Source organism: Rhamphochromis longiceps, linkage group LG7, assembly GCF_057381845.1.
Source record: "Rhamphochromis longiceps isolate RC_006_pf linkage group LG7, R_longiceps_female_GT1.1, whole genome shotgun sequence".
Taxonomy (NCBI): Eukaryota; Metazoa; Chordata; class Actinopteri; order Cichliformes; family Cichlidae; genus Rhamphochromis; species Rhamphochromis longiceps.
Window position 1 is genome coordinate 38,951,626 of NC_140563.1, and position 25,225 is coordinate 38,976,850.

The window sequence follows — 25,225 nt, forward strand, 5'->3', positions numbered from 1 at the left end:
GGGGGAGTGTGCTTCGTGAAAAGCCAACATGCTGACACCTGAGGTTTGTGAGGGTTAGAGTAGGTTGGCTCAGCATGATAAGATAACTGCCACCTTATCTGTGGCTGGCAGAACACTAACACACATACACGGTGACATATCAACACAAATGCAGCTCACACACAGTTTGACCAGGGAAAAGCGGTCAAAACACTATTGGAAGATTGGCAGACAGGTGTTTGGAACTGTGACAGGAATTGAGTCTGATGTCTATTTGTGTATTGCTGTGCGTGTGCCCATGCGCTCATGCGTGCGTGTATACTGTACATGTGATAGGCGGTGCAGACGCAGATGTGAATGAGGCTGTAGCAATGACACTAAAGTAAATAAGTAATTTTGATCAGGTTTTGTCACAGATTCGACACTGATTTAGAAGTTTTCAATGAAGGGACTAATGTATACTTGTGCAGGTTTTTGTCAATTACACAAACATTTTAAATACAAACATTTTGTGCAAGTAGAGGTTCCTCCCAGTCTACCTAAGTAAGCTGTTTGTTGCCATGTCGATGACCATCGATCAGGATGCTGGTTTACTTGCTCCCAGTTCCTAAGTCTTACTCTACGCTGTAACTGTCAGAAACAAACTGTCTCTCACCGTGACTTGTATTTAATCAATGTTTCAGTTGTGAAAGCCAGGCCCGGCTGTAAGGAATATAGACCACTGTGTGGGCTGAGAACAGATGAGAAATGAAAGAGTTTAAAGCAGGAGAGAAAGAAAAAAAACATTATGAAGGAATCAAAGAAGTAAGAAAAAGTGTGTGAAGCCTTTTTATAATGCTTAGCTGTGCCCTAGCATAATGCAGAAATAAAAAAATTATTAAAAAACATAGTTAAATGATCAAGTGTTTAATTAACTGTTAGCACAGTTTTAAGAACACAAGCATATTCATCCATTTGGACAGGCCTTATTAATGACAGGATTTCATGTTGGTGGTATAAAAAAACAATATATACATGCATATAAGTTCATTTAATGGTTAGAAGTTTTATGTATTTGTTACTAGATTTTATTTTTCATCTTTAACATTTGTGTAAATACTTATTAATTACTGTGAAAACTGATTTTTCTTCAGCAGAAGCATAGAAAGCAACTGAACGGACAGAAGGAGACCAACGTTAAATCCCTCGTGCAATTAGTCTGTGGGATTTAACAAAATATCTGCATGCCTTAAAAGTATTCCACAGACATCCTCTGCATAAAAGGACAAACAAATATTGTGTCCCCAAAGGGGATCAGTGCAGTGTAGTTTAAAATTATAAAACAAATCAACATCATGATCTGCCATCATTACTTTGGCATAGAGTCAGGGATAGAGATTGAATTTTTATACCCCAGCTGGTTTGATGTAAAGGCTGTGACAGCCAGTCTAACGGTCATCTAGAGCCATAAATGTTAATTAACAGCCTAAGCTGCTGGACATTCAATTTCCTGCTCTAGCTGAAAGGAAGGGCTCATAAAAACATGGTCCTTTCACATGTGGATATCTCACATATGTATGTAAGAATATAACCATGTGTAAGTTCTTATGTGTGACTATTTGTGTGTTTTTGTGTGTGTGTGTGTGTGTGTGCAGCTTTATATGTGACAATGTGTGAACGTCTGCATGGTCCAAGGACACACTGTGATGCAAACTGTCCCAAAGGCTCTTCTGTCCTTTTCTAATACAGCAATAAGCCGTCAGCACAAACCATAACTAGCTAATCGCACTATGACAACAGAATAAAGCCACACAGAGACAAAGTCAGGTAAAAGTCAAAGCACAACCACATGAAGGTACACAACCGTATAAGGTCAGGTGAGTTACATGGTGACATCACCAAGAAAAAGTAAAAATAACGCTATGGAATCAAATTACGACTTTGACCACTGTAAAACGTAGGTCATGCTATAACATCACACCACAGCTGTACATGACCTAAATGAGTGTCAGCAGGCTGAACACCAAAAGACATTCAGTATCTGTTTCCTATGTGGACAAAGCACAGCAGAAATGTCATAGATGTTTTGACTCAAAGCACACACACAAACTCTTCCAGAAACTAGACTTAACATTAGGCATCTACCCTACTAACAACTCCAGGCTGTTATTTGTAAAGAATCTCCAGGATATTCAGATTTTTTTTAAAAAGCCTTTAAAACTCTGGATTCATTATCGCAGATGAATTTTTTTTTTTTTAATTAAACTGATAGTTCTGTTTCCTCTATGCATTCACACAGTCTCATAACATTACAGTTTCATTAACTGCTGTTTTGGAAAACATTTACTTTTTCATTTTAACAGTTTCGTTGACCTCAAAAACACAATTGCATCTTTTGGGATCTTGCTAACTTGCTCTCGCTTTGTATGCAGTGCTGAATTCTCAGATCAAATACATAGCTTATTAAGCTTCAGGTTTTCAATGCTGTTCAGTTTTCATCAATATGATATTGTGGCTCAAAACACCTCAAAGCAGAATAAGAGCAAGGATATTAGTAGAATCAATAGTGGCCAAGAAGCCAGAACTCAACATATTTTTGTGCATGTATAAATAGTGGGATTGTGGCTGTTCTGTAAATGTCATCACCTACCGTATCATTGTTTTTTTTAGCTGTTTTCTCATTAGCTTTGTTTAAAATCCAACCCTTGCCTGGTGATGCTGGATAATTGATGACAATGGAAATTTTAAAAAAGAAAAAAAAAGAAAATCCCTTGCTGTGGAAAACAGAACTAATGGACGCCAGCCATGACTCTCTCTTTCCATTTCTGTTGATGACTCTCTTCTCCCCCATGGCTCATCTATCAATCCATTTACCCATTCTACCTCATGTATCCACTGCTCTCTCTCCCCCCTTCTCTTAATATCTATCTAAATGTATTGTAGGCCGTCAGTATTTCAGGCTGGTGTAGTATTCTGACCATGAAGATGTTTTACAGGCGACCCACCCCCACCTTCTCAACCCCCTTTCACCAAACAGATAGGAGTAAAGCTCCCATGTTAGAGCCACGGTTCAGTGGTTTCTAATTATGTGTTCACTGTAGGAGCCTGGTTGGAATATTTCATATAGACCCATGAGGAACAGATAAGAGAGAGAATGGGAAGGGAGGAAGGAACGGAGGACCAAGAGAGAGATACAAATAGATGGAGAGAGAATTTATATCTATACACTTTACATTACATAAATGTTGTTTGTAGTCTATATTGTTCTATAATGAAATCAAACACTAAGGACAAAGATGTTATGAGATCCATCCGTTTTCTTCCACTTATCCAATTCAGGTTCACGTGAGGTTACATGTGCTGTCACAGGGCTAACACAGAGAGACAGACAATCACTCACACCTAGGGTCAATTCAAAATTGGCAATTAACCTAACCTCACTAACTGTGTGTCTTCACACTGTGTGAGGAGAAAACCCAGGGACATGGGGAGACCATGCACACTCCACATAGTAAGCAAACAGAATCGAACGCAGGACCTTCTTGCTGTGCAGCAACAGTGCTAACCACTGTTCATGGGCAAATGTGATATGATGACTGAAAGTAAACTGTGAACTTTTTACTCATTTCTATTCCTTTAGTATTTATGTTTTATTTTAAAAAAAAAAGTATAAAAGTGGCTTTAAAGGCCTCTGTGTCATTTTAATATGAACATAAAATTTTAAAGATATGGTTTGGTTCTTCGTTGAGGTAAAGAGTGTACATCCTTGAGGGGGTGCATCAGTATCCTGTGAGATATGAAACATACTATTTTTTTAAGCTCCATGATAATCAGCTTTTCCTACACATGCATCACCGCTACCTACATCATTTTAATTATCAAAGACTTTTGGTGATGAAGGACAACGTCTTAAGTTAGCAAGCTTGTCAGCTTGATTAAAGTCTGTTATGTAAAAGACATATCTGTAGCATGCATGTCTATATCTGCTTTTGTTTAGATTCCATCAGAGGATTTGAAATAAAAACAGACTCGTAATAAGGTGCTAAAAACAACCCAACTTCAACAAGGCCAACAATGCGGCGCAAATACACAGATTTGCAAGTTGACAGACCTGACCTGAATTAATTTTTATATGAAGAAATATTGATGAAGAAGTTTGCATACAGTGCAGTGTCCGAACCTTGACCTGCCATTCTTTTTAATCACACAATGAAGGTTAATGTCTCCAGACCTTGCCTTTTGGTTAATTATGCAGTAATTAGAGGGCCTTCTTGACCTTGCAAGTACAGTTAAATGAGCCACATGCATGCTCCCCCAGGAAGACATGCACACATACACAGCAGCTCTTCTCAGGGCTCTTAAATGGCTGGTGTCATTAATGTTGGTGTGCAGTTGCCAGATGTAATATTTCCTGTGGTCATTAGACCATCTGGTGGCCTGACTCCTCTCATATCTCTATCTTTCTCTGTGTCTACCCATCTGCAATTCATGTGCTTCACAGCCCATGTCTCTTTATTTCTCTATATTTTGCTTCTTCGCATTTCTCCCGTCTTTTCACCCGATTTCCTCTCACCTTTTTCTCTCTATCTACATCTGCCATATTGACTTTTTTAAATTATTTCCTCTCACTTTCATCCTCATGTTGTACACGACTACCTCTTGCTCTCTGGCCACTTCATTCACAGGATTATAATGGCATTCAATTGATATATGTGGTCATTTTGGTGCTACAATATGTTAATTTGAGAGAGCTCGAGCCTCATTACTGGAGGGGTCAATATCACTTTAAATCAAAGCTTCATAAATGCTGTAATTATGGTGTTATTGGCAAATTCACCCAGACACATAAAGCAATACCATTTTAAAATGCTGGCTAAGACCCTTCAGTAATTCTGAACTGCATTTATACTGAGAAAAATATGTAATTAAAATGTGACCCTCAGGTTATATTACTTAATACAATCGAAAAAGTAATGGCTGGGCATCTGAATCACATCATATAAAACACGGTAGCTATCCTATAAGGACATTTTACTGACAACTAAGCATTTAAATATAGTAGAAAAATAGTATAGGATAGTATTTTTTTTAACTCACTGTAACATAAATTTCTCTGCAATTTAAATGCTTCATATTCCAAACAGCATATGTAGAAAGAAAAACACAGTCGTGCAACATATTCCTGCTTCTCATAACCTTAGAAACACTCACATATACTGAATACAGAAGCTAAAAATCAGTGCATCCTTAATTAAAACAGCCATCAGGGCAGTCAAAAATATATCTTTACTGGTTTTAGTGCTGCATTTCACTTTCCTCAGACACAAGTTTGATATTTTCTGTTAAAAAAGAAAAAAAAAATCTGTCTCCCCCTTAATTACTCTTCCTCTGTTCTTTGCTCACCTACCTGTGTCTCACCACATGTGAGAAACTAAAATCTGATTGCTTCAGTTTCATAAGCCTGTTGGCTCCTCGCCTCCTCTACTCCTTAAATTTTTAATGAGTGAAATTCCTTTGAAATGTAAGTGTAGCCATACAATAATCTATAACTTTTTTTTGTTACATCTAACTTCCAGTGAAAAGTTAAAAAGATTAAAGTAAAGTCAGACAAAATATATTTTTAAAAGAGGCATTTTGTTGACATGCTGTTCAATGTCTTTTTGACATTTCTTGTCGTCTTTTTTTTCCTTGTCAGAGATTATAGCACGGTCTGTCTGTTGAATGCCAGATTTTGTTTAACTGTAACAAATGCTCAGTGATATAAGAAGGGTTTTACAATTGACAGTTTAATAGATTGTCATCACTCCCAAGCTTGACTGTAGATTTCCATGGCTTATAGTGGCTTTAATTAAATGACAATCCCACTTTTCTTGAAATAACTCATAATCAATACATATGAGTGCTTTTTGCATGTTTGAGAAACTCAATAAGCTGTTAAATCAAAGGAACTAAACTAAAACATGGTCTTCTTCACAGCCTTCCTCGCCTACACACAGTATAGCTGCACTAAAAAAGAGAAATGGATAGTGTATCATGATCAGACTTCATTAAACTCATGTCTGAGTCACACATCAGAAACATTTCTCACTGCATCCAATATTTCCAGCTACAACAGGGTATCTGTGGTCTATTTCTTTTTTAACTAAAAGGCAGATGATAGGAAGTGGACACATGATCAATTTTAATCATTTGTTAATGGCAAAGAGCAACTCCACACTAGCAAGATCCAGAGTGTTCAGAGGTTTTAAGACTTTGAAACAAGGAGCTTGTACTAGAGCCAAAAACTTTCTTGCTTCTGGGAATTTGGTTATGGTGAAGAAAGTGCACACTAAATTTAAGAATGAGTTCTAATTACACAAACATCAGGAGGAATGGCTGACCTTTAACCAAATTCAGATACCAAGTGTTGTGGAAATTTAACAGAATGAAAGGATTCATTTTATTTAATTCCCAGTCAATCACCATCAGTATCACCAATATGTCAGCTATTAATTAACTGAGGAAAACATCATTTTTAAATAATAACATTTTCAATGAGTTACTGTATGTGCTTAAAAAAAAGCTTTTTTCTCAACAGGAAATGGTGTAGTACCTCATTGCATGTGGATACATGAACATGTTCAAACTGAGCTGCGTTGGTTAAAAATGCCAAGTGACTAATGAACTAAATGGTCCTGATGAGGAGACCAGACTTACAGATTCTTTTCAAAGCCATTGGCAGCATGCTTACAGTGTTATGATCATACTTTGGGTATAATATTGTGCCTTGGAACTCTCTAGTCCAAACAACCTTATATTCCTTCAAGAGGAACCAACCTGGATTCTGCATTATAAAACTGTCTGGCCCTCAGGAGCTGATTTGATTGACAGTGATTAAGGCCAGGTTTTCATAGACACACTGGTCATATATTCCTTGTGAACAAAGTTTTCAAATGTGCCACAGGTGTGCACTGTTCCTCAAGTCCCACATGGTTTGTTTAATCGGATTAAAGGGATTGCAAAAAACATGAAAAATATTACAGTGTGGCCCATTATGTCCTTAAAAATCCATTAAAACCAACGAGTTGAAGAAAAGCACTAACAGTAAAAAACCATAACATTCTTAGTCCACGTTAGTTTAGGCAAGTAGAACATAATCTTAAAGTAGTGCTAATATATAATAATATGTATGCACAATTTGGATTTGGTGCTGCAGGCAGGGACTACAAAGCTGGCCTGTTAATCTGTGTGCTATATTGTAAGACTTACATTCTTAATGGGAGTGTCACAGCCTCATGAGAATCCCTCATGCCTGTCCTTTGAAAAATAAGATCTAAAAGCCTCTTATACATTAAAAACTATTCAAAGAACAAAGTCCAGCACAGCCCTAAGCACTAGGTGGGAATTACTGAGCAAAAAAAATGTATTTTTATGTTTATATTCCTGACTGAAGGTTGTCTGTATATGTGGAAGTACTTAGTACATAGTGCACTGTACATCAAAGAAAAATCTTCTTGATTTGGAAGCATGGTAAGTCTAACATGAACAATGTCAATCACCTTAACTTTAATGTATTTTTATTTTATTTTATTTTCAAATGCCATTTGACCCAGTTCTTCTGGGCCTACTTTTTCTGTTCTTTTTTGCCTTTGCTTGTCACACAAATTATTTTAAAAGAGCAATGCAGATTCGAGACTGGTTTGGCTTACAGTCAAGCTAATTTAGTCATGCATTGTTTCATAGGATGTTAAATCAGATGATATTGTTAGACTCATGACACATTTCAGGAAACAGAGATAGAGATTATTGTCAGAGTCGGAACGATGTGATGATAATTGAAAGACTTAGAATTCATGCCAATTAAATTGCTTCCCGTAAGCTTCATCCACAGCCATTTATCACTGAAATTATGTGAGAGCAAAAGCTATTCATGAACTCTGACTCAGCAGAATGTGTGCAGTGAGCCCATATTCTTGAGTATCAAGTCCTAGTGCACTGAAAAAACTGATTATTTCAAACTAATTAACACCCCTCCAGCCAGTCAGGATGGAGTGCACACAGAGGCCACGGTGTTATTTAGGAATCATAACTGAGAGGGAAATTTTCACTACGAATATTTTTATGATGCAAGGTTGTGCAGCAATAGACCAATTTGCTTCATCAAAGTATCCAGTTAGTCACCCTTGTATACAAGGAGTATTGCACAGAAGGATCTCACCCTCCCTCTTTCTCTTTATAATGACCTCTCTGATTCGTACACTTTAGCTGGTTATGTTGTCAAATTTTTCGTTCAATTTCCACTTAGTTCAAAATGTAAATAATCGGCTTTTAAAGATAAACCTACCAATTACATACAGTTTCTGTCAGATCCTTCCCGCATGCATACAGACACACGCTCCTTATGCTTTGTAACTAGCATCTTAAAGAGGCTTTCCAGTCTTGACAGCTCAATTTTCTGATTATTATAGCATAATTGTGTCAGTTAATGGGTATTCTCATATTTCATTTAGATTTTTCTTTTTTTATGACAAAAAAATCTAGTTTGAGGCCATATTACTTCTAAGCTGGCAATTACAACAAATTGCTCCTAGTAATGGAGAAATATGGTTGCTTATGATAAGTTCCATATGGACACTTTTTTTCTACATTTCTGTCTTTTTGGGCTAGCAGTCAGAGGATTTATGCAGTAGTGGACGGCTGTAAATCACACCACAGACACATATTTAAATGGAAATATGAGTACAACAGCCTAGTAACACAAAGAACCGTAGGTTCCGTAGCATAACAGGCGTACACACACACGTTAATGAATCATGAAGGTAGCTTCGAGTATGAGTGTGAGTGCAAACACACAAACACATTCAGACACATGCACAACTTGTCAAGTCAAGCATTACCAAAGGGCTTCGGTATGGATTTTACACTTGAGCTAAACCTTCCTGACTTTTCTCAACAATACAGAGGCCTCAAACCATGTCAGCTTTCCCAATGCCATTCACTTAGTATTCACAGACAATTCACCCTCTGGTTTAAAACCTCATTTAGGAATGCTGTTTATGGAGGGAGGTCTGAAGAATATTTTAATATCATTATGTGGTGTCATGTATCTACTTTAATGGACTGAGACAGGCCATGAAAAGACACATTTTTACAAGCTGCTTTTAGAAACCACAATATTCCTCATATGTAGTAACAGTGTTAGATGTTTGCAAGAGATTTTAAAAGTAGCACCGGAAATATCCTACATGTACTTATGAGAAGGCTTAAAACTGAGATTGTATTTTTTTCCCCCATGAGCACAGCTCTAAAAGCTGGAGAAAAAAGCAATAAATGATGAACAAAAAACAAACATTCTTACTTCTTTGAAAACTTCTTTCTCAGCTAGCAATAAAATGTTAGTGGTTTCCTCTTTTTTCTTTCTTTCTTTCTTTCTTTCTTTGCTTTTGGCATTCTCAAATGAACACTGAAGCAATCTGATACTCAGAGGGACTCAGAGTATGTTGGACTATATAACGTCCATGACCAATAATGATATAGGAATGTGTTATGAGGAAATCGAGGCATTTGTCATGGAGGAACAACAGAATGTGTGGCAGGAAATTGACTGACTGTTCAACATGGCTTTGCAGTGAAATCGAATCCACTCATGTCATGCATGCACATTCAAAGACAGACGTTCTATTTAAACATTTATATGGACTTTGTGGCTGTGCTTTTACACAAGCATATGTGCACATAAAAAAAAGTTTCCAGTAAACAACAAATACTTGCAAACTCTTTCTGGAGCAGAATGCTGTTCTTCAAACAGAATTTAAGATGAAAAGATTAAGACTAAAAAAAGATTATGTCAAACATGGTACATAAACAGAGGCATCTCATCAACAAAGAACGATAACGTTGCTAAAATTATGGCCGGGACGGCTCATACTGTTTGTGCCTGCCAGCGATGGCACCACTGCAGGTGGCTGTTGAGAGCAATCATAGAGCCACAGATGGAGCATGTAAGGTTGCATCTGGAGGGAAAGATGGCAGAAGGCTTGCATGACTGGAGCCTCTAGGCTCTCAGCTGATGGGTCCATTGGTTTTCAAATGTGGCTTCACCAGAAAAACATAATGAACACAGCAGTGGCAGAAATCAACTGATGGCTGTAGCATAAGAGTCAATGCTTTTTATGTAGTAATATTTATGAAAACATGATTAAAAACGAAGTATTGTAAAACTGGTTGTGATTACTGTTTGTCAAGATGTTTGCACGACAAACCTTTCCAAAATGTGTTGTATCAAAAAGGCAGATTTGGCTCATGACAAAAGAAAAGTTGAGAAGGACATGCTTACAACATTATGCAAACGAGCTATGGAAAAGCAGAAGGGATTTGATTATATTCACTGCAAAATATGAAACAACAAAACAAACACACATCAAGCGTTTATCGATCTGCACTCAGTAACCAAAAATTAAATGACAATAGAAACGCAATGGCAGAAAGGAGCAGGGCTACAGCAGTGCCCATGAAATGACAAGGGGAATAAAGGAAAAAAATAAAATATGTACTCCTAATGAGTGGAATCGCAGAGAAACAGATGGTGTGTTCATCTGGTGTTTGGACTGAGGTTTTTATCCACCAGACATCAATTTATTGGCCGAAGAACTGTGCCGCTTCAGGCAGCCAGTTTACATGCTCTGTCCGGTTTTGTTGTTGCTAGGGTTGCTTCGGTATTGTAAGACTCAGTGATCATTTGCTGGTTGATATCAGTGTGAGGAACATACATGTCCAAGGTGACATTTTAAATTACATTCTACTGCATGGTAATGTGAAAACACTCCAGGCTTTTATTGTCTTGGGAAAACTGACATTGAGTAATGTGCATTGATTTTAATCACAAATTAAAATCATGTCAATAACCTGAAATGTACTGAATCTAAATGCAATGTGCATTGTCACTAAGCTCACACATATAGCCACAGACCTTTCCACACAAATATGCAATCTAACCTAAAATCCTTTCATCTATTTTGGAGCCTATCCGAGTTACCACAGAGTGAAAAGCAGGGTACCCTCTGGACAGGCTGCCCGTCTATTGATGGGCTAACACAGAGAGACAGACACCCATTCATGTTAACACTCACACCTACTACCAACATATTTAAATAGTGGAAGACACTCACAGAAATCATTAAAACTATACAGAGAAGGACACCTATCAGCGAAATGGAACACAAGACCTTCTTGGTGTTAACCAGTGCACCACAGTGCCATCTATAACCAGATACAATTGAAGAAACAAAAAAAAGGTACACACACTCACCAACTGATGGAAGCTAGAGTCATTTAAAGGGTCTAAATCCATCTTAATTTGTTTTTAATCCTTCCTGATAAGTAGCTCTTTTCTACTTTGGCTCAAGTCAAAGGAAGCTGAGTACTATGTGTCTCTCATACACATTTCCCCAGCAATACACACACAGAAAACAAGAACAGTCATGTTCTACCAGAGGGAGGATCACGGGAATACGAGAAATGGCATCTTAACTCCGACATACCAGTGTGCATGAAAAGGTTCATCAGGGTGTGTTGGCTCGCTGACTATTGTCATTGTAGATGACATCACACAGCACTTGTTGATATATACATGTACACATTTGCGCAGAGGATATGTGAAGTCTTGTATGTATTTATGCCTGTGTAATGTATAATGTTTGTGTCTGAAAGTGTAGCATTTGACAGGTATATGTCTCTTTAGCCACAGGTGAAGTGAGATGATAACACTGCTTGGAGAGACAGTCCAACAGAATGGGTTTATTTACCCATCTCTGTGCTATTTTCTTGATTGTCTGAATTCTGCACTGGGTATGTGTGAGAAAAAGAGTTGCACAGACACACAAGCACTCAGACAGAAACTTGCACAGAGGCCAACATGTGAGCAATCAGACAAATAAATATGGCTCTACACATTGGCAAACATCTGGGAGGGGTCTGGGATCTTAGGCATCTTGCCAAGGTAAACAGAGGAATTTGCCAACCTTGACATTTTTGGTAGTAAGAGATGCCTCTCAAGGTGACAGCTCTCACTAGGTGTTAGTGGGAGATAAGCAAATTTGTCATTGTGAGAATATCAAAGGGTAAAATCTGGAGATTAAAAAAAAGAAAAAAAAAGTGTGGATGCAAAAGAAAAAAAAATGCAGTTCCCCTAGCTGCTACTTGAGGCTCCCTCTAAAACTCAGTAAATCCATATAAAATGCCCAAACAGAGATTATTAAAATGCATGTTTACAGCCAGCCACATTGACTAACAGTTGTCCTGATCAGTGTTCGGCCTCAAACACTACTTTAAGTATATGCATGTCTCTGTTTTGTGTGTGCTACTGCACCCTTTTAAAGCACTGCCTGATTATTATTTCTGTGTGGTATGGACCATCAAAGAATTTTGTGCTTCAGATTTGGTACGTGAAATTCTATTTTATTGATCCACTACTTAGCTCTAAGTAGCTGATATGTCTCTCTCTCTGTGCCATACCCATACAGTTTGAATTTGAATACGTGCTACTAGCGCCAGCTGATAACTTGGCATTCATTTTCATCCACATAAGGCAACTTTTATCTTTCAAAAAACATCAACATAGCATCAGCCAAAGTGCTGATGATTTAGTTTAAAAGTCTGGAAAGTAAAGTGTCACATCTATCTTTTATAATGCCTATGACACATTTGCATGTGTTTGTGTTGATGATTATGCTAGGCGTCATGCTATGATCTATCTTCCTTTTTTTTCACAGCGACATTAAAATGGTAACATACTGGCATACAGTAAGATACTAATCACCCATTAGTCTGTACTTGAAAAAGCCCACCTACCCAGATTTAGTGAAGAAAAACAAGTTAAAGAACAAAAGTGTTTACATACTCACAAAACAGTCTCTGTGTTTAATGGAGCAGTAAGGCTTCTTTTGTCTACTTGCAACAAAGTTGTGTGTGCACTTTTTTCTATACTTTATATTCATTTTCTTTTGTATCCACGATCTCATTTTGTGCCTGTTGTTTGTCAACAACACAGGAGACACAAAAACAGGTTATGTAAATAATCCTCTATTCACACACTTTCACTTTTGTGCACTGCAATGGTGGTGTGTGAGATGATTCTTTCCTTTCACCCTGACCACCTGTTGTGTGAAGTTCAGTGCATTAGACAACTATTGCATTCTGTGATGACAAATACGTTGCAAAAATAAAAACCCAAACCCCTAATCAGGTGAAGTGAATCATCTTTTTTTCCTTCTACCTTTTCTGTGAAATGAGTCAGACGAGGGCAGACATACATGGAGACAAGTTTAATAGAGCGTTATATACTATTACCAAACCGGACAACTGAGCAACTCTAGTTTAAATATTATTTATTGGGTGGGTTACCTGAAGCAATCAGAGAAAATTGTAAAAGAAATAATCACATCTATAGAATGATATTTATTTATTCATTTATCTATATGTGTTCAAAAATTACTTGCTTTTGCAACATATTCATCTTCATAGGTTTTATGTGGCTTTATTGCAACAGTATAAAGCACCTGTCTACTTAGTGGCTTTAATGGAAACTCTGCTTCAGACTTTAAGGAAACTTTCTGGATGAATGAAAATTGCCAAAAAGAAATCGTCCATTAAAATGAAAGTTGAAATGGTTAACATAGTAAAAAATAAAACCCTACAACCTCAATACTTATACTTATTGTAGCAGACATGAATTTCTAGTTGACAAATAAACAATACATTTAATTTTAAATTAATTAGAATAATGAAGTCGTCATGAAAACAACTTCCGCTTACCTTTGTTTTTTGCATGCTCAGCTCTTGCAAACAATTAATCCCTTGTGAACCTCGGTGATAGAACCTGACAGGGTTGCCAAGCAATTTGGGATATGATTGCAAATCTATTAGAGGAACATGGAGGGACTGTCAGATCCATATAACATATTAGGAGCAGATGAAAACATCTCTCACAGGTGTTTGGGCCGGCACTCTTAAATAAAACATCCCTCTCATAATTATGTTTTTTGATGTTTAAATCTCTGCATATTTCTGTTGCCTAATCTGCAGAACAGGTAAACCCATTCCCCTTCACACTCTTGTCTCTTTCATTCACCCTAAAGTTTTCCTCTCTCTTTCTAAGACCCCACTTTTCTCACTTTAATCACCCTCCCTCCCTCTTCCCTCTACCCCCTTCTCTTTCTCTGCCTGCAGTAGCTACCCAATAAAGGATGTTGTTAATATCATTAGGCAGACTTCCTCTCCGGCCAAGCGCCCAGCCCACTCCCTTTCAGCCATAATCAAGCGTGCACACTAACTATCAAAGGAGACATTGCTAATAAACTACCACAGTGGAGCAGAAAAACACACACGTACGCTCCTGCCGAGAAAATACTGTTGGCTAAGCGCACTAAAATAAATGTGTGCGTGTGCATGGTTCTTGGGGATAGGATTGTGGGGTGCTGGTGCGGGTTACACAGACAGCACTAATAAACTATACTCCAAAGGCAAGCAGTGTAATGCAAATGTGCCACTTAAGTATCCTAAATTAATTGGGGGCGAGGGACATGTACATAACCAGACATAGCTAATAAAATATGCTGTGAGAAGTGGCAAATACTGTCAGTTTAGTGGGTTTAAATGATAGATTGGGGGGGGGGGGAGGGTTAGGCAAGTATGCGTTTGGACTGCAGACATTTGCTGTAAATCACTTTAAATCAGTCCTAAAACGGTTGTGCACATTGTCAGCTATATAGCTTGAAAGTGTTTGGTCCTGACAACTAAAAGCTACAGTGCATATCACTCTAAAGGGAAAACGTGATGCAATACTGTAAGCATGGAGGACGTTTAAACAAGAAAAAGAAAGGCAGGAGTTCCAATGACATGAGGCTGTTACTACAATATGCTGTGCAAAAAGAGCAAATCTGTGCACACAATAGAAAGAAACATCGCATTGGCTTTTCCAGTTTTTGTGCTTTTGCTGCATCGTTTATTCCTTTAGATAAAAACAAAGACACAGATATGTTAACTGATGCAATAAATAATAAAGAAGCTGGAAATATCCATCCGCTTGCACACCAATTTCTTTTACCTGTTAAATAAGATTTCCAGTCTCTCAGGTGTGCACTCTTTCAAATCAAATGCTGACACCTGTCTTGCTGAAACTAAAACCAAAGTTTCCCAATTCTGCAGAGTTGAAGTGCAGAGTTCCAAACTTCATCTGACATAAAAACTGTGTGCTGGAAGCTTCATGACATGATTTTACACGGCTGATCGGCTCCTATGAGTGCAATGTGTATGTGAGCCAGTACCAAGTTTAATTCTTAAAATTAGAGACTACTAAATTGTCAAAAGTTTTAGAAAGGAACAAAAAATGGCTATATAATGACAGCTATGTTGCACCAATCATCCAGCCCTAAACATCCTACCATACAGATTAGATTGTATAAAAAAAATATTAAAATACAATGACCCAGTTTAAATAGTTCAGCCCCCTCTTGTGCACCGACAGCAGTTGGAACTTTTCAGTGTTATGTGGCCACTACTGAGCTCCACTGTCATGCTTTATTTATCCCTTTCCCTTCTGCACTGTAATGGAAATATAAAAGGGTACATTGATTAGTGTTTAAGGATCAGGCTTTAATAGATTAAAAGCCCTCGGCTCAGAGAGAGGCACTCACTCACTCACACACAGACATACACTTATACACACACCAATAGGCAAACTTATACACACACCAATAGGCAAATTTATGGACGGATATTGAAAGAGATGGACACAGTCAGTAACACAGAGTAGCTTCATTCATTTGGTTGAACAAAAACATTGCATGGACAGAAAACTGAGCATACATATCTGGAGCCAGCAACGCAAAAAGCCAGAGCCCCAAGTCTTTCAGCAACCGGCTTTCTAACGTATTTGAGATGGGATGGGGGGGGGGGTTAACAAATATCTGTAAAACAAAAACGAAGACAATACAAAGTGGGGACCATGGTGCTAATATCCCAGTTGATTGGGAATTCATGCATTTTGAACTTAGTACATTATTAATAATGTGGCATGGTCCCAGACAGTTTCCACACACATACACACAGAGGGGTGATGTCAGTAAACGTTAGAAGGCTCTGTTTCAGCATCCCACTGTAGTTATTTTGATAAAATGTGTTTCGCATTATTATACATACACACACACACTACACTTTATGCACTTGCTTTCAGGGGATGATACACCATCATCAAATCTGATACACAGCATCCATTTTGACATGTTTGAAAACACCAAGTGACTGAAACTGTACTTCTGAGAAATGGCATAGTCTACTTAAAGTGCATCCCCCCTCTCCATTTATTCTCGCCTGCCCTTGTCTCCTAGCTGAGAACTTAAATTCCCACCTATACCTCCATTGTCACGTCTTAACTCCAAGAAGCACCTCAACTCCAAACCTATCCAGCATGTCCCCTTTCATTTTCTCTATCCTTTGCAGCTCTTCCTTTTCTCTGACCTCAATCCTGCAACTGGACATAATGGTGTTCTAGCATTTTATGTGCTCTTCCTTTTTCCCTTTGCCCAGTCATTTCTCCAGTCTTTTCAAGCTTTACACTCATCCCAGTCATGTCTGCTGATGGTCTTGCCTAACCTTTAATCCCCCCCCACACACACACGCACGCACGCACACACACACACACACACACACACACACACACACACACATTCCACACCATTTTCAATTGCTACTACTCTTCCTCCAATGTTTGACCGCAATCACACTTGATGTGTGCCGACTTTCTCTCTCCAGCTACTTTCCTTCAAGTTCCAATCATGCCCAATGGTATCAGTCTGTTAAAATGTCTTCTGCTCCATAATTGAATCTCTTGTGTCCTTATACTTTTCTTCATCCACCCCTCTGACCAAAACCGCTTTTGTTGTTAGCCTCCTCCTCACCTCTTGACTTTTCATTCCAGTTCTCTTCACTCTTTTTATCTTTCCCTCAAGAAGACATACTTGTAGCTATCCCAAGGCTTAATCTTGGCCATCTCTTGAATTTCCCTATTCTGCCTCAGGTGAGAAAATCTTTGCCTTTTCTTAAACTCAACTTTTCCATTTACTTCTCTTCACTTTATCTTCCCCTTAAGATTTGACCACAACCTACTCTATTAGTACTTCCAACTGATGTTTGTGTCTCACTTCTTCAGTTGACAGCTTTGCTCAAGTGCATTCAAGATTAAAATTGGTTATTTCAGGAGAATGATCAAATTCCCTTTCACTACCAGTTCTTTCAGTTGGCCAGTTGGTGCTTTTATTGTGATCTATTTTTTTTATAACACAGGGGATAAATAACAGTAAAACCCACACATTAAAAAGTGCCAACAAACAAGAGTCATGGCCATTTTACACAAAAGCACTGCAGTTACTTATCAGTCCAATCTAAATGTTGAATGTAAGTAAGCTACACATCGAACGGGTCTGTGTTCACTAGGAGTCTAACCAGGCTCCTAAATCTCTGAGCTGCTCATTGAACACACTGAATTTTGGACCTCTTCATTATGCTTATACGTTTGAGGTCTTAAGGAGCTTCTTTGTTTTTACACCAATTATCTGACAAATAATATGGTTTGCTGTGAAATTAACAGCACTAACACAATGTCAAAGAATAATGAGCTTCAAATTTATTACTGTTAAATGATAACTTAGTAGTCAAACTTATCTTCTAGAAGGAGTTTCTGCATCTGATAACTGATGACAATGGCCCTCTTTCACATGAAGTCCAGGATTTAAAAAAGTAGTAAAGCGTTTCTACGAATGGTGCACGTGTAAGCCGGAATAAACTTTAGACTGTATGTAGTCTAATGCTCTTTTAATGTCCCATTATACTGATCATAAATGCATCCCCAATCTGTTTATAGGAGCTCTGTGTAACCTCAGAACACTATTGTGGCTAATGACACATGCAGCCTTTAAGTGGACTGCTGTGTTGCTCATGTCTGCACACAGTTTGTGCTTGCACACTTTGTGCGAGCTTGCATCAGCCAAAATAGTGGTGAGACATACAGAAACAAAGGAGAGTCGTATCCTTTTGATTTCTGAAGAAAATTTGGCCTGAATCCTTCATATTGAAGTGCCTCCTTCAGCTGCTAAGGGTACCTAGTACAATCAGGGGAGGTCTGTTTTTCAAGTTAATTATTAGCCATTTGTTTGCTGAAAATAAAGTGTTTAACAGGTGAAATAGGTGCTATATACTCTGTACCAGCTACAGCAATGTAACATGTGCAAATGAGCTAAAACAAACAACATTTTCAGTCACCTGGCATGAACAGATTTTAACCTTGTAATACAGTGGGAATTTTCACAAAGCAAAAAGGATATTTTCCAGCTATTCTTTTATGTGCCGTGAATGCAAGATAACACAAGAAAGTTATGATTATATTTTATATCTTACATATGGAAAAAGAAAATAATGTGGCTGACATGTGCGTAGGGAAAATATAAAGATAGCAAGTTAGTCAATACAACTGAGCAGTTAAACTCACAATACAGAGGGATTAGTGGATGCACCACACGGCACGCATACACCGCCCCCAGTATGATTCTCCCACATCATGTATTCCTATACAGCATACATAGTGTACTACATTATACAGTTGCCTTAAGGCAAATTACCTCCAACAGTTTATTCTCAAGTTGCACTTATATAAAATGCAGTAAATCTGAAAAAACAGTTTAAATATTTAAAACACAAGCCCTGAAAAATATAGTAAAATACACAAATTGCACTTGGCTGTGTAGATAACAGTGTGTGGCTGCTGTCAGGTACAGCACATTTTCCTCTGGTATGCTAACAGAATGTGAATAGCCTTCAGAAGCTGTGCGCAAATCCACCTCAAAGTGTTTGCCCCCTACTGGAGGAGGCAGCTTTTGTTTGTGTTTGAGTGTGTGTATGTGTCTAGAAAGCTGGGAGCTCGTGTTGGGGGGGGGTGTCAAGTGATGCATATTCATAAACTTTTTTTTCTTGATTTCCCTCCTTTTATCCCTCATATGCTTTGATCAGAAAGTTAGGAGTCAAACTCTCCCATCGCCTGGGCTGCAAGAATGCTACAGGGGCTGAATAGAGAGCTGTCTAAGGATAAAAATACAGCCGAGCCAAGCAGATATGCACAGTGTGACACACACTGACCCACTAGCACACACAAAACTTGACAGATAAAAAGGCTGTTTCTCAAAGACAGAGAAACAAGCAACTTGACAAATAGAACAAAAAGCCAACATTGAAAAGCTCAAGCTTAGAAAAATGCTGGGCCACATGCAAAAAGACTTAAAGTTTGTCTGTCTGTTTGTGCGCTTGCTATCACAACCCCATACAAAAAAGGCTTTCTTTTAAATAAACATTCAACCTTTTTTTTCAGAATTGAAGGTCCTGATTCAGTCTTTTATGGCATTAGAGAAAGGCTTAATATCTGCATGTTCTTGACACTTTAAAAGTGTACAAAGAAAGTACAGGAGCTTTTTCAGATTACCAAAATAATTACACACCGACTCTCCCTCTGAGCCAGATCTTTGTGCACAGGGTGTAGAGAGGAAACAGTCGTAAAATGTAGATCTCTGAAATGCATGTGAGGCGGCTTAATTGGGGCCAAATCTTAACAAAATCTTGTCATGTTTTCACACCCTTAGGTGCAGTTAGATAAAAGCACACAGCAAGTGGCACATCTAACTAAAGAGAGAGAGGGTAGACAGAAAAAGCGTGGGAGCTGTGCATTGCCAGAGAGAACGCTGACTTTTTAATGTGTGGCTGTTGGGAGGCTTGTTGCATTCAAAGCTCTCGCCTGCATTTGTTTCACAGCGGCGTATAAAATGTCTGTGATGCGTACATGTACACACAAATATGCTTACCAAAACCTCATATTTATTTCTCGCTGTCCATTCTACTATAGTTCCATTGTTGGGTTAGTGCTTGAGAGCATTTCATCAAATCTGAATCCAGCATTAAATCCACTTATTAAATCTAAATCCTTTCAAATCCCTTATTAATTGCAATTATCGCCATCATTTTGTGTTATATTTACACAAGCAGATGAAGATCTAAATATTGAAAACTAAAAGATTTAGATCAGATATTTTTGTTAGTGGAGAAAGCTCAAAAATAACAGTTGTATGGTATGCTAATTAATTCTGATCCTGAAAGTGAGATGAGCAACGGGCACAATTTTCATTGTAAATATGTTTAAACTACTTCTTGGAGTACCCAATTCTGCGCTATTAATTTGATAATTATCAATTATGGATTTGTGATTATGACACTGCACATACTGAAGCTGATCTCACATCTTCAAACAGATTTCTCACCAGAGAAGAACCAGGTGCACATTATGATCCTTCGGTTAACTAATTGCACAACAGCCAAACAACCATAAATATAAAGCAACAGTTGTTTTAACAATGGACAGTAAGTTTTTTTTCCTCTTTTGAAATATGTTTGATTTTTATGATGAGGAAAGTCTTTGTCTCTCCGTACCTCCCCAGCTCTCCGTCCAACCCTCTCCACACCAGCTTCCAATTTGTAGCCTTTGTGTACATTACAGCACTGAGAATTACGGCCCCCATGCCCTCCTCTGATCAGACCCATGCTTGGACATCTGTCGGAGGATGTTTATCCAGGCAGTAAGTATGTTAGGAGAAATATTATCCTAGTTTTATCTTACCTTTCTTTTGTGTTAAATATAAACATCGACATTGCAAAGTGGGGATTGGACAGGAGAGGCGGGGAGCAAAAAAAAAAAGAGAACAATGGCGCTATAAAAGGGGAGTGTGAGCAACGAAAACAAAACAAAAAAGAATAGATTGCAGAAGAAACCTGGACTTGGGAGGTGATGAGCTGGGTGGGGGGCGGGGTGGTGAAGGGAGGAAGACAGTTTGAGAAGTGTGTAAATCACACTTGTAGGTGATAATTACAGAAACACATTTAAACCTTTCAGTTTAACAACTTTAAAATTACACCACGGTGTTCTTGTCGGTCACTACGGACTTCTCAGTAAGATGTAAGCAACATTTTCTGTCTTATTTTCCAAGGTTATAAAAGAGGCTTTCCCCCTCTGCTGCTCAGAAATTCCATTCCTCCACCAAAAATGTCTTAATAGAGACAGAAGTAGTAAAACTTCCAATTTCAGAATCAATGTCCGAATGTCTAGACAGGTTTTTACAGTCTATTAAAAATCAATATACAGTTTATGTGTAGCATGGCTGTTTAGTGCTTGGCATACAGGCATATAGAGACGGACACACAGATGCTTACTATGCACTCAGGCACACACAACCAGTTCTTCATCTCTTTTTCTCTTCTTCTTATCTATAGCTCTCTCCCTCTCTCTTTCACACACACAAACACAGAAATATGCACAAACACACTCAAAAGTTGATGCACACATAGACCTTTTCCTGTCTGGTGTTGCTTCCAGCCTAAAACCAAACCATGTGTGGGAGCTATTCTGTGCTGGCCTAAACTGTATGCCCCATTGGTGATAGGTCCTTCCACTAAAGACTGGAAAGAGGCTTATTGGAAAGATATGGTTGGGTTCTTTTTACCGCTTTCTGTCATATGACTTCATTTTGTGTTGTTGACAGCAAGGCTCTTTCATTTATTCTTTGCTTTTCTTTTCTTTTTGTCTATTTTATTTGGTAATCAATATCATTCGCCTGCTTGGCAGTAACGTTCTTATTTACAATGCCAGAAGTACGGGTGCTGAGGGTGCTGCACCCGTAAGTTTTATTATATATTCTGTTAGTTTTTAAAATTCTATCATTTTCAGTTAAATAAGTTTAGAGATTCTTCTGTTATTTAGATTCAGTGATGTCCCTGCCCACATTGTGGTCACCACCCTTTGAAACAAGGGCAAATATACACAAAACCTGGTTATGCAAACTGCAATTTTACTTCTTACTGAATTCTTGAAAGAAAAAAAAACATAGCAAAACCAAGCAAATTCTCAAAATCAGCAAGCAGCTGCTAAAACACTCACAATGAGAACCCATGTATCTTGGCTCTGTCTTTGCTGTCAAGAGTTAGGCTAACATATATTAAGCTAACAATTCGATTTTAATGGCATGGTGAAAAGTTTTAGAAACTTGAAACTAAAAAAGCATACTTTTGGAGTATCTCTTGGAGTATCAAAAGGTAAGACCAGTTTTTCACATTCTGCTAATATACAGTCAGCATTAATGATAAATAGCATGTTATTAAGTGTTAGTTGATCATCTCATGCCCCTGACTTTCCAGAGAATGTAATGTTCCTCTGATCGTCAAAATAGTTTGTAAATGTGGCTTTCTGAACAGCCTGTGGAGAGCTGCCATTGGCTGTTGCTGTTATTTGAGGAACTGTGGTATCCTTGTTATCCGCTCATCATTGATTTTGCAAAGAAAGGGTGACCCAACTCATAGTGACATCTCCAAAGCACCTCCTACCAGAAGCACATTCTCACGGTTGTTCTGATTTAGACCCACTCTCTATCTACCTATCTTTTCCTTGCTTGATTTTTTTTCCCTATCAGCCTTTCTATTTGCACACCCTCCTATTCCCCCTCCACCTCCTATCACTCCCTCCTACTCCACCACCAACAAGGCATGAAAACGGCGCTCCATTAGGAGTGCCTGGGCTAAGCCCAGTCAGACACATACTGCTTTGATCAGCCGTGAGCTGGGCTAAACACCCCACTAAACTCCCAGTCTGAGAAAGGGGGTATTGGGGGGGGAGCAAAACTAGCAAAAGTTAGTTAGAGATGGGACCGGGAAGATCAAAACAAAGAAATGAGATGGAAATGATGGCAGGATAAAAGAGAAATGCACTCAAACATTCTAGGAAGAACTCATTTTTCCCAAACTGCCCACGTATGTCCCCCCATCACTTTTGTCTTCTGTCATATTTTCTTTCACATCTCTTTTTTATCTCTTGCATGCCATCCTTTTCCCCCCATACAGGCAGCCTCCTAAATATATTGCTAACAATTTCAGGTGTACAGCTCATACAAGTTAAGGAAGGTTTGAATTAATTCCTGAGGTAGCATAATTGATACAGAGAAGATGGCATATAGAAGCCACCTCAACAAAGTGTGTCTCTTTTGTCATTAAAAAAATATTTCGTACCCACTTCTGCACACTGACACTCACAAACAAACACACACGTTGTGGAAGAGGAAAAAAGAAAGGCAGGAAGACAAGCCCAGTGACAGACGATACATAGAGACCAGACCTCCATAACTGACAGCAGTTTAAAAAAAAAAAGAAAAGCCAGAGCTTTCAACATTCAGACAGGCAGATACTAAACCAGCAGCAGCAAAAGAACAAAAACCTTCGGTCTTTTGCTCCCAAGGAGTGAAGAGAAAAGGGATTTCCGCTCAGTGCTAATCAATCAGGTTGTGATAATGGCTCCCATGCCTAGCTGTCGACTGGAAGGGTCAAGGCATCCCGTGACCCAGCACCCAGGGCTCAGGGGCCAAAGCCCCTCTCAGAATAGCACCCCAGGACAGACTCCCTGGGCTAATTGTCCAAGCCAGTGTCAGCCTTTTCAATGCCCCCCCTTCTACTTTCGCCTTCATTCCTCTGTCTTTCTTCTCACTTTCCCTCCCCTCTTTCCCTCCTCACAACTCTGCGATCCTCTCTCTTTCTACGCAACTAAGGAGTCTACTAAGTATGCCAGCATATACCAGCGTGGGGGAGAGAAATGAGACAGAAAGCAAGGAGCTGAATGAAAGACCTTTTAGAACTGAAGCGACACAGATGAATCAAGGGAGCTGTGTACACAGGAAAAAGTTAATGAAATAACAGAGACAGAAAAAGACAGTGAACAGGGAGAGCGTGTCAAAGAAATATCAGCGGCTGCAACAGAAATGAGCGGGAGGGAAGTGAGAAGGGAGGATGAAAGATGGAGGGGGGGCAGTAGGACAGAGAGGGACAGAGGGATACAAAGAGAGTGGGACAGAGGCGATACGAAGAAGGGGAGGCTTTAAAACAGTCCCCTTTCTCCCAACACATCACTCATATCACTGGAGTGCAGTGACAGGTCTATCTACCTCCATCTGCATATCAATAGGTTTCTATTAATCATAGCCAGAGCAGCGTGTGTCGCAGAGAATCTGCTCAACATCAGTAGACTGACCATCACAATGCAGCTGGCATGCAAGAAATAAAAAGAAAGAAATGACACACACACACTCACACACACACAGAGCGCAAGAGTCCGAAACAAACCCCACTCCAGCTCCGCGCAATGGCATTCCTCTCATTCCAAGTGCATGCTGCTAATTAACAGCATTAGATCCCACAGACAGAGGGAGAGATTGATGGAGAGGTATTCCAGTGTTGCACTAGAACCACATCTCTCTTCTGTCGTTTCTGGCTGCTCTTCCGTTCTTATTTATTTACTTGCCCCCCCTCAAAGCACCTTCTATCAAGTCCCTCTCCCTTTCACAGTCACTGTCACATCCCGGTCAGACAACGCTGAAGAAGAGCAAAGTCCGCAAATGTGAATAACATATGACAATCAAAATTGGTTACTCACTGGGAACCTTTTTCTTTTTCTGTATTTCTTTTTTTTCAGAGCTGTCAATCGTTATCCTCTTCTCCACTGTAGTAAGGGGAGTGTGTCTATCCTGGCGAGTGTGTGGTGTCAGTCCACTAGAGGAAAGTTGCCGTCTGCGTGCGTGAGCATGTGTGTGTGCGCGCGCGCGCGTGCGTGAAGAGAGGACGAGAGAGAACGGGTGCGTCTGTCTCTGTGTCTCGCACTGCTCTGACTGAGCGAGCCGAGGCTGTTTTAAACAGGCTGCTCTCCCCATGTGACCAGCCCAGGCACAGGCAGGAATACATTACTGAGATACACACGCTCTCACTCTCTCTCTCTCTCGCTCCCTCTGCCCATACACACACCGTGTCCACAGTGCACCCCCTAGCCACCACTCAGGGTAATGTTGGGAAAAGCCCTCACACACAGCATGTGCACGCCCACACAGACACAGATATATATGTCCATACATATGTGTATCAAATACGTATGAATATTGTTTTGATGCACTTTGGACAAAAATTTCCATACACTATTTTCTTTTTTAATTTCACATATTATATATAAATATATATACATATATATAGCTATATAGTTGTTTTTCCAAGTGACTCTAACTTTTCTTTTCCTGAAGTCTTGGTGGTTTCTTCACACCTGGAAGCACTGACCTTTTCAGTAATGGAAACCTTTTAAAGCTGACCTTCTGTTCTGAAGCTGATTCAACTGCAC

The 25,225-nt window shown here is 39.0% G+C and overlaps 1 protein-coding gene across 1 annotated transcript in view; it reads right to left on the reverse strand.

The window, feature by feature from the left end:
* cntfr (ciliary neurotrophic factor receptor) overlaps window positions 1-24,741 on the reverse strand; it is a 237,366-nt gene extending 212,625 nt beyond the window's left edge. The window contains exon 1 of the mRNA XM_085413595.1: window positions 24,497-24,741. The gene's annotated coding sequence lies outside the window, so the exon portion shown is untranslated. The remainder of the gene's footprint in view (window positions 1-24,496) is intronic.
* Between the last annotated feature and the right edge of the window lie 484 nt (window positions 24,742-25,225).